General features: G+C 35.2%; 1 pseudogene; it reads right to left on the bottom strand.

The window, feature by feature from the left end:
- Positions 1-10,166: 10,166 nt before the first annotated feature.
- On the bottom strand, positions 10,167-13,648 carry LOC146724071 (uncharacterized; annotated as a pseudogene).
- Positions 13,649-15,202: the final 1,554 nt, after the last annotated feature.

The following is a 15,202-nucleotide window of genomic DNA, read 5'->3' as shown; positions in this document are numbered from 1 at the left end:
CCTATCAATCAGACCGATGATCGTTCCTCTTTTTTGACATATAGGGTGTTGTGAAAGAAAATTCAAGTATCTTCCAGAAAACGTCGGCTTTCTAAACCAATCACATGTAATTTTATTGTCTTTTGATATTAACTTGATGTCCAAAAAACTCAAACTATGGTTTTTTTCTTTTTCCATTGTGAATTGAATACGCGGGTGTAGCGAATTGAAAGTGTTTAACGTATGTTCAATATATTTATTAGGTACTGACAAAATAAGGTCGTCGACATATCTGTGGAAAAAAACCGGTTTATAGTTAAGTAGGTTCAGAGCTTTAGATTCCAAATCTTGTAATACTATATCAGCGACTATGGGAGAAAGAGGGAAGCCCATCGGAGTTCCATAGGTTTGTTTGTATATGGTGTTATTAAAAGTAAAAAATGTAGAGTTTAATATTAAACTAATGCCATTTAGAAACTCTGATTTATTAAGACTGCAATTGTCAGAGATGAAATGCCATCTCTCAGATAAACCTTCCAATACTAAGTCTATCGGTATATTAGTAAAGAGTGACACAACATCCAATAAAATCAAACTCGAGTTATTTTCTAATTGTAATGTAGAAAATTTTTCTACCAATTTAAAGCTGTTTTCTGTATGGCTACTCGCTTTTGGAATACTTTTTATTAATACGATCAATTAAAATTAATATCAATCAAAATTAATATTTGTCGCTAGTGGTGAAAATAAGCTTAAACGACTTGACTACGACGTAACTAGCAATTTTATTTGATTATTTCACGACGTTTCGACCATTTGGTTGTGGTCCTTTTCAAGTGAAATTTCTACAACATAATGTTACACAATATTTTTTAACAATATATTTTATCAGTTCCTATACGCTGTTGACGTAATTCTTACTTCAACGAGTTTTCAATTTAACGAGCAGTATTATGAACAAATTTATGGAAGCCCTATGGGATCCCCTCTATCACCGATACTAGCTGACTTAGTAATGGATGACTTGGAAACAAATTGTTTAAATTCTTTAAGTTTTAAAGTTCAGACTTAGATATGTGGACGACATTTTTGTTATTTTACCTAACTCTAAAATAAATGAAATTTTAAGTACATTTAATAATTATCATGAACGTTTAAAATTCACACATGAAATAGAGACCAATTCTTCTATTAATTTTTTAAATTCTACAGTTATCCGCAATGGGAATAAATTGACAACTAATTGGTTTAGGAAACCTACATGTTCTGGCAGATACATCAATTTTCTTTCGAGTCATCCTATTAAGTACAAAATTAATACGATTTACAATTTAGTAGACCATGCAATTTTACTTTCTAACGAACAATTTCATAATACGAATATTGAGATTGTAAAGAACATTTTAATTAATAATTGTTTTCCGGATCATATTATTAATAAGTATGTAAATAAAAGAATTAATGTACTGAAGAACAACAGGAATGGTAACGGTCACAATGCGGATAATAACGACAGTTTGAGTAACGATTTAGATAATAACGTTAATGTGAATTCGGCTCAAGATAAGAATTATGTAATTCCACTCCCATACGTTAAAGACGTTAGCGACAGTATTAAAAGGTCACTTAATAGTGCTAACATAAATGTCGTTTATAGTTTGCCAAAAAAGTTGAATAGGCTGATAAAACGAGGTAAAGATTTAACAACTAATGATATTAAAACGAATGTAGTTTACAAGATTAACTGTGAAAATTGTAATGCATCATACATTGGACAAACAAAAAGACATTTATGCACTTGTGATTACATGGCACTGTCGCTCGATCTCAGTATGTATCAAAAATTTGCACTTGTCACACGCGATGACTTATTTAGAAACATATGTAATGAGACAAAAAACTGACTTTTTATTATCTTGACATCGTTGATTGCCGTCTTTAATGTTCAATATTACACTTCAATTTATATAATATTTGTATTGCGCTGAGGAAGGCTCGAAATGTCAGCCGAAACGTTCGCTCTAATGTGTAATTCTTATGTATATATTATTTCGTTAAAATGCGAATAAATGATCACTTCTTATTTATTTCTTGCTACGTTCAAATGAAGTTTTGTTATATTTTTTAATATTAATTGACAACTTGTTATGTTTAATAGCTCTTATAGCCCTTCTTTGAATACACTTTTTATATTTGTTTTTTTTCATTATATATTTTTATTTTATAAATTTTAATACATTTTATATAATTTTATTTTATATAATTAATATATCTTTTATACTTTTATATATTTTTATATATCGTTTATACATTTTTTATTTTATACATTTTTAATTTTTATTTCATATCTTTTTATATTTGTATCTTTTTATTATATATTTTTATTTTATAAATTTTAATACATTTTATATAATTTTATTTTATATAATTGTATATAATTAATATATCTTTTATACTTTTATATATATATTTTTTATATATCGTTTATACATTTTATATAATTTTATATAATTGTATATAATTGTATATAATTTTATTTTATATAATTGTATATAATTAATATATCTTTTATAATTTTATTTATTTTTTATATATCGTTTATACATTTTTTTATTTTTTATATATCGTTTATACATTTTTTATTTTATACATTTTTACACACACACTCATATAAATGTAAATTTACTCATATTTTATAGATTCAAAAAATATTATTATCAAATAAGTGTATTTATTTTAGATTAAAATGTCCTCCTTACCTCTTGTTCCCTTTTAAATTATAAGACAATATATAAAGAAATTATTAAAAATTATTATAAATTAATTTAAAAGCTCTCCTATGAACGTCCCTATTGCATGCGTCTCTCTCACACGCCTCTCTTTTCTCCTTCACATCTTCTCTCTCGCGCTCGCGTCTTATTTCGCCGTCTCTCTCTCTCTCCTTCACATCTTCTTTCTCGCCGCCGCAGGCTTGAGCCGCCGAATCTTTCTCGCCGTTACTTCGCCGTCTCTCTCTCACTCTCGAATGCGTGCGTCTTCTCTCTCGCGCTGAAGCCCGTCTTCTTTCTCACTCTCAAATGCGTGCGTCTTCTCTCTTTCACTCTCGAATGCGTGCGTCTTCTCTCTCGCGCTGCAGCCCGTCTTCTTTCTCTCTTAATGAGACGGTCCCGTGCACTTCGTAAGATAAAATTATCGATTTTCTCTCGCCGCGTCAACTTTGTAGGATAAAAAATATCGATTTTTTCTCGCTGCGACAATGTCTTTGACACGATAATTATCTCTCGCAAATTATGTAATGGGTTGCGCGCAAATAAAGTACACCATGATATATACATATAAGTATTTATTCGTTTTATATTTAATACATAATTATATATAAAGTTTTATTACATATTAAGAGGATGCCGGAGGTCTACTTTTACCGGCCGAACCGATTATATTTTGCCAACACCAAAAAGTTTTTATTGCGTTAATAGAATAACAAATGCTTCTCCACGATTAAAGTTAATACAATAATAAAGTAGGAAGCTGTCTGAATTTGTGATAAAAAGACAAAAAATTTTTAAATACGAGTTTTTTTTCTGGCTTCTCGCGTCACGTCATAACAATATTTGCTTGTATAAAAGTTTTACAATTTATACGTACAAAATAAGACAACTTCCTACAAAAGATTGCATAAAGGAATATTAGTGAGCTTGCACAGAAATAAGTTTAGAAGTCTAATAAAAAAGATCTTGGTTGTGGAATATTTTATTCACATGTGTATGTGCGAAATGACATTTGGGAATAATACAGAGCAGAAAATTAGTTGCGCGATGTCGCGATAGATGGAGCTGCAATCGTGCAGTTAGACAAGGACAGACAGTCATATTATCATCGTCTCTCTCATGCTGTCTTGTCTTCTGACCACGGTGTGTATACGACCGTGCTTCTGACACACTCTCTCTCTCTCTCTCTCTCTCTCTCTCTTTCTCTTTCTTTTTTTCTCTCAAATTGCTCGTTCATAATTGTATGCGAGTGATTTGAGAGAGAGAAAATATGCTTTCTAAAAATTAAAGTATGTAGGTATAATATGCCAATATTATATATATGTGTGTATATATATATATATATATGTATATATATATATATATATATATAATTAGACGTAAAAGCTTGATTTGATTTACTAATATTTATCACGAACATCTGTTTAAAAGAGTTATGCCGGAATATAATTCTGTGATATGATCTATATTAATTTGATCAATTTTTTTTAAATAATATAGTAATAAATATTAATAAATATAATAAATATTAATTAATAAATATTAATAGATATTAATAAATTTATAATTTTATAGTATATAAAACTGAAGATATAAAGAAAATGGAATACAAATAAATATTTTTTTCCGTCAAGCTATCACTACATTTTGCACATGTCTAGTGGATTTTAGTAATTATCTTAATTATTTTATATCATATTAATATAATCATTTTTGTTATTATATTGACTTTTAATTTAATCATCCCTTTTATGAATCAAAATTTTGCAATGTAAAAAGACGAACATAACGTTGAATAGTAAATCGTAAAAAAATTAAATGTGAACTTGTGTGCATGTATGTGTATTGCTATTTTTCATAAATATTAAAGTGATCGCAAATTTTGTTTGTAACAGCTCTTTTCTCAAAACTCGACACATAAGCCTGAATAATACCTTTTTTCAACAATAGAAACTATATTATAGTGAATAAAGGAATACGCAAAAATTTTGTATAATGATATGTATTATGTATTATACATAATTATTCAAAAACGTTTGTTACAACATTTTATACTTTTCCGTCTTAAGAGAATATATATATTTATTAAACAAAGTTGTATATTGTACGTCCTGTTTCCCTTAAAATATCATAGAGATTAATTTAATAATCTTGTCACATTCTGTTGTAATTAAATATTCGTTATTATTAAGTCAATTACAATCGTGGTCATTTTAATATAATTAATTTTCAATTTTCACTCCTTTACAATTGATGCTGATTTTCGTTGGCCTACTGAAATTCTTCATTTCTAAGTGCAGCCAAAAATTTGCCACATATATGCTAGCATGGTTCGGTGATAGCAGAGTGTATACAATATTTACTAGTAAAACCTGTAAGTTTTTCCGCGTATTTATATTTTGTAGCAATCAAGCAAATATGATCAAATTTCTCAGCAGACAAATTATATTCCTTCAACAATCGTTGATTATTTGCAATGCATGACGTGACCTGATCACGCTGAAAAAATATTAGTTATAAAACAGATGTAGTTCTTATTAGTTAATTATGTATTGCAGAATCATGCAAACGCAGCAAGACTAAAGAATATAATATAATAAATTGAATAATATAATTGTTCAATAAAAAAAAGATACCACTGAATTAATGTCAGCAGAAGGCTCTTGATGTAATTGGACTTGTCTGATGATATTACTTAGTGAAAGTCTTTCACTAAGTTAACTGGTCGCGAGACACTACCGTGTCTCTTGATTATATACATGTAACATAGCAGTTATATTTTGTGTTTACTGGGTGCATTTTCTTTACACCAAATTGGTCTCATTATTATGTGCATAAAAATAAAAAGTATGATAACGTAAAACTGAATATTTTACAAAGATATAATTTTATGTCAAACAATTGCTTCGAATCTTTATAATTCAAAAAGTACTTCATGAAAAAATGTTTTATTATAATACTTTGGAAAGCTGTCGAGATAAACTACAAGAATATCTAATAAAAAATAAAGGATTTTAATTTAAAAAATTAATATTAATAAGAATATTTGTAAGTCAGCTCTCCAATTGTTTTTAAAAACTCCATATTCATCTCGACTAAGAGCCAAACGCGATGTTATTGCGACAAATTAAGATAAGAAAATTTTTGGAAACTGAGGAATTTGAATCCTATGGTTGGGATCTCAGAAATTCCCCTTGTTCCTTCTCTAAACATCCCCTGTAAGAAAAAGACGAGAAAAATATTGGTCCGAAAGTCGGCTGAATCGGGAATCGAACCCGAGACCTTCCGCTTGCCGGGCGACTGCTCTTCCAACCGGCAAGCGGAAGGTCTCGGGTTCGATTCCCGATTCAGCCGACTTTCGGACCAATATTTTTCTCGTCTTTTTCTTACAGGGGATGTTTAGAGAAGGAACAAGGGGAATTTCTGAGATCCCAACCATAGGATTCAAATTCCTCAGTTTCCAAAAATTTTCTTATCTTAATTTGTCGCAATAACATCGCGTTTGGCTCTTAGTCGAGATGAATATGGAGTTTTTAAAAACAATTGGAGAGCTGACTTACAAATATTCTTATTAATATTTGTTGCGTTTGGACCAGGTACGACGCCTTGGTGGGGGGGTGGGGGGTTATAAACATTGAGAGAAATATTGATTTGTAAGTGTCTGAATAGCTCAGTTGGAAGAGCAGTCGCCCGGCAAGCGGAAGGTCTCGGGTTCGATTCCCGATTCAGCCGACTTTCGGACCAATATTTTTCTCGTCTTTTTCTTACAGGGGATGTTTAGAGAAGGAACAAGGGGAATCCCATTCTGAGATCCCAACCATAGGATTCAAATTCCTCAGTTTCCAAAAATTTTCTTATCTTAATTTGTCGCAATAACATCACGTTTGGCTCTTAGTCGAGATGAATATGGAGTTTTTAAAAAATTAAGTTGACCTATAAATGATCTCAAAATTTGACATCTAGGTAAAAATCAACACCTTTAGTATTTTTTTCATAAGACCACTATTTTCGGAGATAATTGGCCATTGCTAGACTTTTGAATCACCATGTACTGTGACGTGACGCTTTTGGAGCGCCGTCACAAGGGCGAAAAACCTGATCGGGTAGGACGCGGGGATCTGGAGCGCCCCTCATTTCGGGGAGGGTGCGATCCGTTTCTTTTGTTTTATTTTATTTTTGCGAGAATCGCAATTACACGCAGCATCGGCCTGTCGAGAGCGACGGCGACGGTCCGAGAGAGCCGGAGAACATTTTGTGAAGCAAGAGGAAGAGAGACGAAAGATGCCGGAATACCGCAGCAGAGAGAGAGAGAGATGGGGCGAGAGTGAGAGAGCACGGGACCTCGCGCAGATAAGTATCGAGTGGTCGAAATTCAATTAAATATCTCTCGCGCAATATTCATGCGATTAACATCTTCTAGAGTACCGAGAGAACTCTGAGCCTTATCAATCCCGGGGCCGATCCTGGAGAGAGACGACGGAGGGCCCGGCCAGCCTACCGCCTGTTCCCCCAGGAGAGAGGCCAGAGGAGCAAACTCGGAGAAACATCCTCTCGTGCAGCGTGGAACATACCGGCGAGAAATTACCCCAGCTAGGGGGAGAGTCAGGGAGACACTAGGACCCCCGCCATCGACCCTATCATCGATGGAATGCGCGAGAGATCGGCGCGGCGCTTAAGGTACCAAGGCGCGCGAGGCCCGGCTCTTCACTGTTCAGTGTGCCATAAGCCAGAGAGGGTGCCTCCAGATCTCAAGTTGGGCGACCAGAGGACCAATCTTCACGTCAAATACTGTAAGCCGCCTCTCGGGTAGCCGTACGTAATTGTTGGTTGGTGCCGTGGGTATCGAGAACATAGAGTAATTACCGTGAGTATTGTGTCCTCTCGTATCGTATCGTTTTGTGTTAGAGAGAGCGGTCTCTCTCTCTCTCTCTCTGAGTATCGTACCGCGGGGCCAGCCGATTTCGAGTTTCGCGAGCCGAACCCTCTCCGAAAAAGTGCCGCCGACAGTCAATCGTTCCGAGAGCGAGAATCGTAAATTCTTGTGTGTCGATATATTCAAAGTAACGTTAATTATATATTTGATCATTAGATTTTCGGAATTTGCGTGCAGTCGTTCTCCGCGATTGTGTTAAATATTTCAATTTTCGAGCGGCGAGAGAGTCGTGCGAGAGAGTCACGAAATTATCGTTATCTCATTGTTACCTTTTTTTTGTATACCGCGCCGTGTCTTGAATTATATTTACGTGACCTCTGTATATACCGTGTGTCCGCGATAATAAGTTTGAACAGCACAACGTTTACCGATTTTTCTTTGTGAATTCCGTTCGTATAATATTGTCGCGCAATTGTTTAAAGAATTTAATATTGTTATAATTAATGAGAATGTAATAGATCGATTTCTTTATACCGACATATCCGCCTATATATTAATATTATATTTTTCCATATCGCTAGCCTCTATGTTAATGTTTGTTATATAATTATATTGTCCATTTATACTTATTACATGTAAAATTGTTAGTCCTAAGTATTTGAAATATATATATGTCTATTTATGTCAACATGTGTATATCTCACTAACTACCTCTCTCTCTCAACCATAGACTAACATCCTATAGACCCGCGACTCACTGCCGAATTTTAAAGCTACTTTAAGTACCGTTTTCATTAATATCGTGGCGCATTTACATGCGCCTGGCGCCCAACTTTATCGTGAATTACCGAAAGCACTGAAGTACGAGTAATTAACTCTTTTGTTACCGCTTTTTAACGTTTTATTGTTTGAACTAGTAGAATATTTAAATTGAACGCTCCCCTGTCCAAACTTGGCGTTTCGGAGCAGGAAAAGACGTTGCAGTACATATTATATATATGTTTGTGCATGGATATATGCATCTATATACATGTATACGAGGGCAGTCCGATAAGTACTTAGCCTTATCGCCCGATGGTGCCAGTATCGCAAGAGAGTTTTACTATCGTGTAGTACATTCTCGTAGACGGCTACTGTCAAAATTTCAGCCAAATCGGACTCGTAGTTTTGTTTTGACCGCGTGTGGAAGCGGGCGTGTCCGCGGATTTTAGAAAAATGGAAAAAGAGCAATATCGGTCGGTGATTCGATTCTTGTTTTTGGAAGGGAAATCTCGCAGCAAAATAAAAAATGTCGAAATGAAGAATCTTTGATTTCGCTGCGCGATTTTCCTTCCAAAAATAAGAATCGAATCACCGACCGATATTGCTTTTTTTCTATTTTTCTAAAATCCGCGGACACGCCCGCTTCCACACGCGGTCAAAACAAAACTACGAGTCTGATTCGGCTGAAATTTTGACAGTAGCCGTCTACGAGAATGTACTACACGATAGTAAAACTCTCTTGCGATACTGGCACCATCGGGCGATGAGGCTAACAAGTAAACCTACGGAAGTGTCACTTTCCGATTTTTCTGAAATTTGAATATGTTATAATACATGAAAAACTAAGGGAAACGTATTTTTTTTTAGCTGCGGAAAAACATATTTAGGGGGTGAAATGACCCCCCCAAAATAGGGGGTAAAATGGAAAAATTACGATATCTTTGAGATCAGTGAAGCGATCTTATTGATTTTTGGTATGAAAGTATCTTTTGATAGAAGACGAAAATCGGCCTAGGTATGTTGGAAAGGGAGTGAAAATTAGGGGGCTAACTACCCCTAAAGTGACCAATTTTTTGGTGCAAAAAATCAGTTTTGATCTAATCGAAGTGAAATCTATTAAAACTTCAAAAGGAAAGCTAATTAAGGAACATGTATTTTTTGTTTTTTTTTTATATATAAATATTTGAGGGGTAAATAATCTATATATTGCCGTGCTCGTTTGACATTGCGCATGAAACACCTTGTGAAACTATATTTTTGAACTGTTCGATCTTTATAATATATTGGTTTTTGAAGTCGCTGAATCCGAATCTGAAATCAGATTTTCAAAATTCAATATGGCGGATCCAATATGGCGGACAAAAACTCTAAAAATTACTTGAATAGGCAGTAACTCGACATGCGACTTTCAAAATACAATAAAATCAACTTATGACATTTATTGTTAGTTATGTGAAGTGAATTAAACATGTTAAAAATATTAATTGTTTATAACCGCCGGCGTTAGCGTTACCCGAGATGTACCGCGCGGAGGTCGCACGGTCGGATTTACATCTCTTCGGGGTGCTTGATTAGAGTGAGTCCCCTTGCCTCTCACTATTTTCTGTAAGTGTGTCAGAACACGATTCATTATTAGAACGCTTATGTACAGGTAACGAAAGATTGGTTTTTGTTATTTCAATTTTGTTATGTTTTTGTCGTTTTAATTTTATTATTTTGTGTTTTTATTTCATTAATTTTTTATTATTACTGTTATTTTATAAATGGCTGATTTGACGATTAAATCATTGTTTGAAAATTTTGCATACATGATATTCTTTAAAAAAATGTATTATGCACAAAGATTTTTTGCACCAAGCACATTTTATTACTGCACACACATTGCAGAACCCGCAAGATGTCTCACAATTTTTAAAACAGAAGTCAACAGGATTATCAAATTCCAACGGTTTTTCTTTTATATACCCACTTTTATATCATGAGTATTTAATGAGATTTTGAAATCGAGGAGAAGCAAACTGATTGTGTATCAGCGATTACAGTTTAATGACGTTATTTCGATGGTGCAAATGTCATATTGACAGTTGTGTAAAATGACATTATCTGAAAAATACCTAACAAAATTCTTCCAAGGTCGAAAGAAAAAGACATCTAGGGGTTGAATCATCCCCGTTGTACCAGCAGGAATGGTTTTAATTAGAACAGATTTTTCAGACGTTGATAAAGTATTAAGCATTTGTGCATTCTGTCCACTCCAAGAATCTAACAATAGAATATTTTCATTGTTAGTTGATGGCAGGAAAACCTCTTTAAATCATTCTTGGACTATGTTTGACGTTAATTTACCTGATTTAGAAGCAAGTACATGGACATTTTCAGGAGTGAATAAATTCTGTTTTATTCTCGGGTCGAATATACCATCTTTTTCTTGGAGTACAATTAACAACGGAGATAATAAAGTACCATTAGCAGAAATAAGAGGTTGAATAGTGTAACTGTGAGTCATCGAATTTAAAGATTGCGCCAGTGCTTCGATTTTTAGTTCTCCTTTAAATGACAGAGTGCGCCCAGTATGCATCTCTAAATTAAATCCAGATTGATCAGTATTAAATACATTACATTCCCCTACTTCTGAAATAAGTCTGCTTATATCATCAACGAATTCTGTAGCTTGTTCTTTAAGTTTAACTTGATCAAGTAGAGAGTTTTGCGTTATAAACTTATTAACTTTTCTTGACACAATCTTGTACTTTGTTTTAAAAGTGTGAAGCCATTTCGATGATGCTGTGAATAAATCAGGCGAAAGTGAAAAGTTATCTCGAGCTTTTAAAGCCCATCTACGAATATCAACATCGTGAATTGTTATTGACTTTTCAACCGCTTCTTGAAATTGGGATATAACAAATTCAGAAATTTTCTTCAATTTCTCATTCCTAGTTCCACCTTTTTCAAGTTGAGCTTCCCAACGATATAACTGACGCTTTGATTTTAATCGCCTAAATTTACTTTGAACGTTTTCAAATTTTGCTCTTCTTTTTTTTCCTGATTTCCAATATTTAATGACTTTTCGTTTATATTCATCATCAACTTCATCATCTTTGGAAAAATCTAACTGTAAGTCAAAAGATGTTTCATCCGCAAAATCAGAAATGTCGTCATCTGTGATTAAAATAGAACCTTGAATATCATTTTGATCTTTAAAAATTAAGGTTTCATGTGTTTCTACAAAAAAGGCATCATTTATTGAATCTTTTATTAGAGTTTCTAATTGAAAACTAAAAGTCCTCTCATCGTCGTTTACAGCAGATTCAAAATCATACTGCGGTTGATCAAACGCTTCTTGCAAAAGCCGTATAATATTTTTTGGATTTATAAGTAGGTATACTAGGCGGGTTCTAACCCGGGAGCGATGAGGGGGGGTGCGGGGCGGGGAGAGGGGAATCAGGGGCGAGGAGGGTGACGTCACGCGGGGGAGGGGGTCTTATCAGCAGATAAGCTTATCTTATCAGCTCAGGTTACCTGATAGGGGATCATGTTACCTGATATGTTTATAAACAAGATAAGCGGATATCTGTTACAAGATAAGATAAGCGGATATCTGTTACAAGATAAGATAAGCGGCGTCTTTGAGCGATATCTAAGTTTTCCTAAACAAGATAAGATAAGCTTGAGCAATATTTAAGTTTTCATAAACATGATAAGATAAGCGGCGTCTTTAGCGATATCTAAGTTTTCCTAAACAAGATAAGATAAGCTTGAGCGATATTTAAGTTTTCATAAACAAGATAAGATAAGCGGCGTTTTTGTAAGGTATCAAAGTTTGCAGATAAGATAAGCGGATATCTGAGTTTTCGTACAAAATCCAAGATAAGCGGCGTCTTTGTAAGGTATCTAAGTTTGCAGATAAGATAAATTCTACGAAGGGCTGCCGCATGAATCGAGCGCCGACAAATATTTATTACCCCAAGATAAGATAAATTCTGCGAATGGCTGCCGCTTAATCCAAATCCAAGCTTGGATCGAGCGCCGACATTCAGATATCTATTACTAAGGGGGTTGCGTTTCTTCATCTAAATTTTCTCCGAAGATAAGATAAAAATTCTGCGAAGAACTGCCACCGATTCAGGCTTGGATCGAGCGCCGACAATCAAGCAGGTTGATACGTATATTTCTAAGAAATATCAGCGGGGGCGAACGCGGAATCCAGGCTTCACAGGTTGCGACATGTCAATCCGATCCGACGTGTCAATCCGACTCGAATGAAATGAAAAGTAACGGGCGGCTTTATCTATGAATTTCTAAGAATTATCAGCGATATCTAAGTTTTCGAATCCAAGATAAGATATCGCAAATATTTCTTGCGAATTAACAATTGCATCATCGCACGAACAAAGGGATGGATCGGGATATATAATGAGGACCGATGCCGCTGCCGGGTCATAGTACTACTGGCGAGCGCACGCTCTCTTCATTCGGGGTGCAGAATGTTTGTAATACTATCAAGTGCTTCCGACATTCTCAGTTTAAGTGCCGAACAGTTACAATATATTCCGAAGATTATTTTATTGCAAAAGTGTGGCTATTTTATAGAGCATTTGTGGGACAAGCTTCCGGAGCACATCAAAACGGATCCGGAGGTTCAGACATATCGTCGCTGCCTCAAACATTACAATCGACCGTGGATGCGAATGCATATTGACGGTCCAGCACCGATGATCAGGGATTGCAGCGAATGTCAGCGAAAATAGGCTGAGGTTACAAGCGTAATACAGTGCGAATAAGTGCCAGACATTAAAAATGGAGAACGCGGTAAAAAATCATTCAAGGTGTTTTGAGAATGTTGAGAGATGGTATAGACATCTCGAGGAATGCTATGATGAAAAAAAAGATAACCCGTTTCATTTTAAACGTGAAGCGGTGACATCAGTTGTACAATTCGTAAGAAATCGCGAACTTGGTGTACAAAAACTGAATACAAGAGATGTTGCCTATTTCCTGGAAATGCACGAAGACATTTTAAGAGTGACTGGTGGGTTATCCAAATGCACCAGATCGTCTAAACGACACAAGCGAGTCGCATGTTATTAGCGTCGCTACAAAAATTGTGCAGAATATTTCACTGTAAACAACCTTTATTTTGCCGACATGGATATGCCTTCATCATCGGTGTCATGCAAAACACAATCATCTGATTATGATTCGGACCAAAAAATAGAGGAGTCAGATATGAGAGAACCGAGGCCATCATCATCGTCGTCATCATCATCGTCAGATTACTTGTTGCAACCTATTTATTTGTCTGATTAAATAGGTGTACAACATATGCGAAGAGTAGATATGTCTTCGCGGAAGGTGTAAACATGCCGATAGTCAACAGCCGCTATTTTTGTTTCGGCGAAGATCATCTTTCGGAGATAATAGCAAATCTTTCGGAGATAATTGCATCATCGCACGAACAAAGGGATGATCGAAGTATATAATGAGGACCAATGCCACTGCCAGGTCATAGTACGGTGACATTTGCGAGCATTTATTAGTGAGCGAGTGAATAGTTTTTTTGCGATAAAAAATGGAGAACGCAGCGCGTAAGAGTGAGAGCAACGATGAGATGATCACGATCTCAGACGATGAGATGGAGGTGATAACAATTGCTGATGACGAGATGGAGGTCGTCACAATCTCTGATGACGAGATGAAGGTCATCACGATCTCTGATAACAAGATGGAGGTCATCACAATCTCTGATGACGAGATGGAGGTCGTCACGATGTCCGACGACAACGACAGCGACAGCGATGTTGCGATGTACGACCCCAACTATGACAGGGAGGTCTTAGACGATATTGAGGAGATGGAGGTCGATATCGTACCCATCGTTGATGAAGACCAAGAAGAGGATGATAATGATGACGAAGAAGAAGAAGAGGAGGAAGAAGAGGACGAATTGCACGATGATGGGTACGATAACGAAAACGCTGTTCGGGAGTCGTGCCGCTCGCACATGTTGGACATACGAGCAGTTGCATCTCTCGACGAACACACGAGGGTATGCACTGTAATGTCGTATGTCATGGCATACGTCGCACCATGGGGGTCAGTGCGAATCTGTATGCCCTGTTTTATGAGAAACAGGGACAGATTCATTACGATCACAACCATCGAGAGCCACATGACGGCGCGGTATATTGATGTACCACATCTGCGTTGCGCCGATTGCCGGGGGAGACTATACATATTCTACCTGACCAACGCATGTCCCACCTGTCAAGGACGTGAGTATATATATATAATATGTCAAAAATTTGAGTAATAAAAAAATTTATTATATTTTTGTGCACAGATGCCGAGTCTGATGACAGCGATGGTTGATGCAACCCCCTTTCTTCACATGGATGCAACGCGCTGGCTCTCTCTCTCGTTGGCTCTCTCCGCTCACTCTCGCCGTCACCGTACATAAGGATTATTTTACATTTTTTTATATATTTTATATTTTTTTATATTTTTTTTATATTTTTTATATATATATTTTTTTTATATTTTATATTTTATATTTTATATTTTTTTATATTTTACATATATTATTTTTTATTTTTTATTTACACACACAGTAGAGAGGATTTGGAGTCGGTAAATACCGCGGAAGTGACGAACCGTGGGGTCCTTATCTCTACTGTAACACATGTACAAGTACACACGCACATACACATACATATGAGGTGTAAATCCGACCGGCAACCTCCACGTGGTACACCTCGGGTAATGCCAATGCCGGCAGTAATGTAAAAATTATGAATAAAATATATATTATTAATATACAAAA

The sequence above is a fragment of the Nylanderia fulva genome, unplaced genomic scaffold (genome assembly GCF_048542155.1).
Source record: "Nylanderia fulva isolate GAGA-0341 unplaced genomic scaffold, ASM4854215v1 Scaffold150, whole genome shotgun sequence".
NCBI classification, from domain to species: Eukaryota; Metazoa; Arthropoda; class Insecta; order Hymenoptera; family Formicidae; genus Nylanderia; species Nylanderia fulva.
This window is presented reverse-complemented; position numbering and strand designations above follow the sequence as displayed.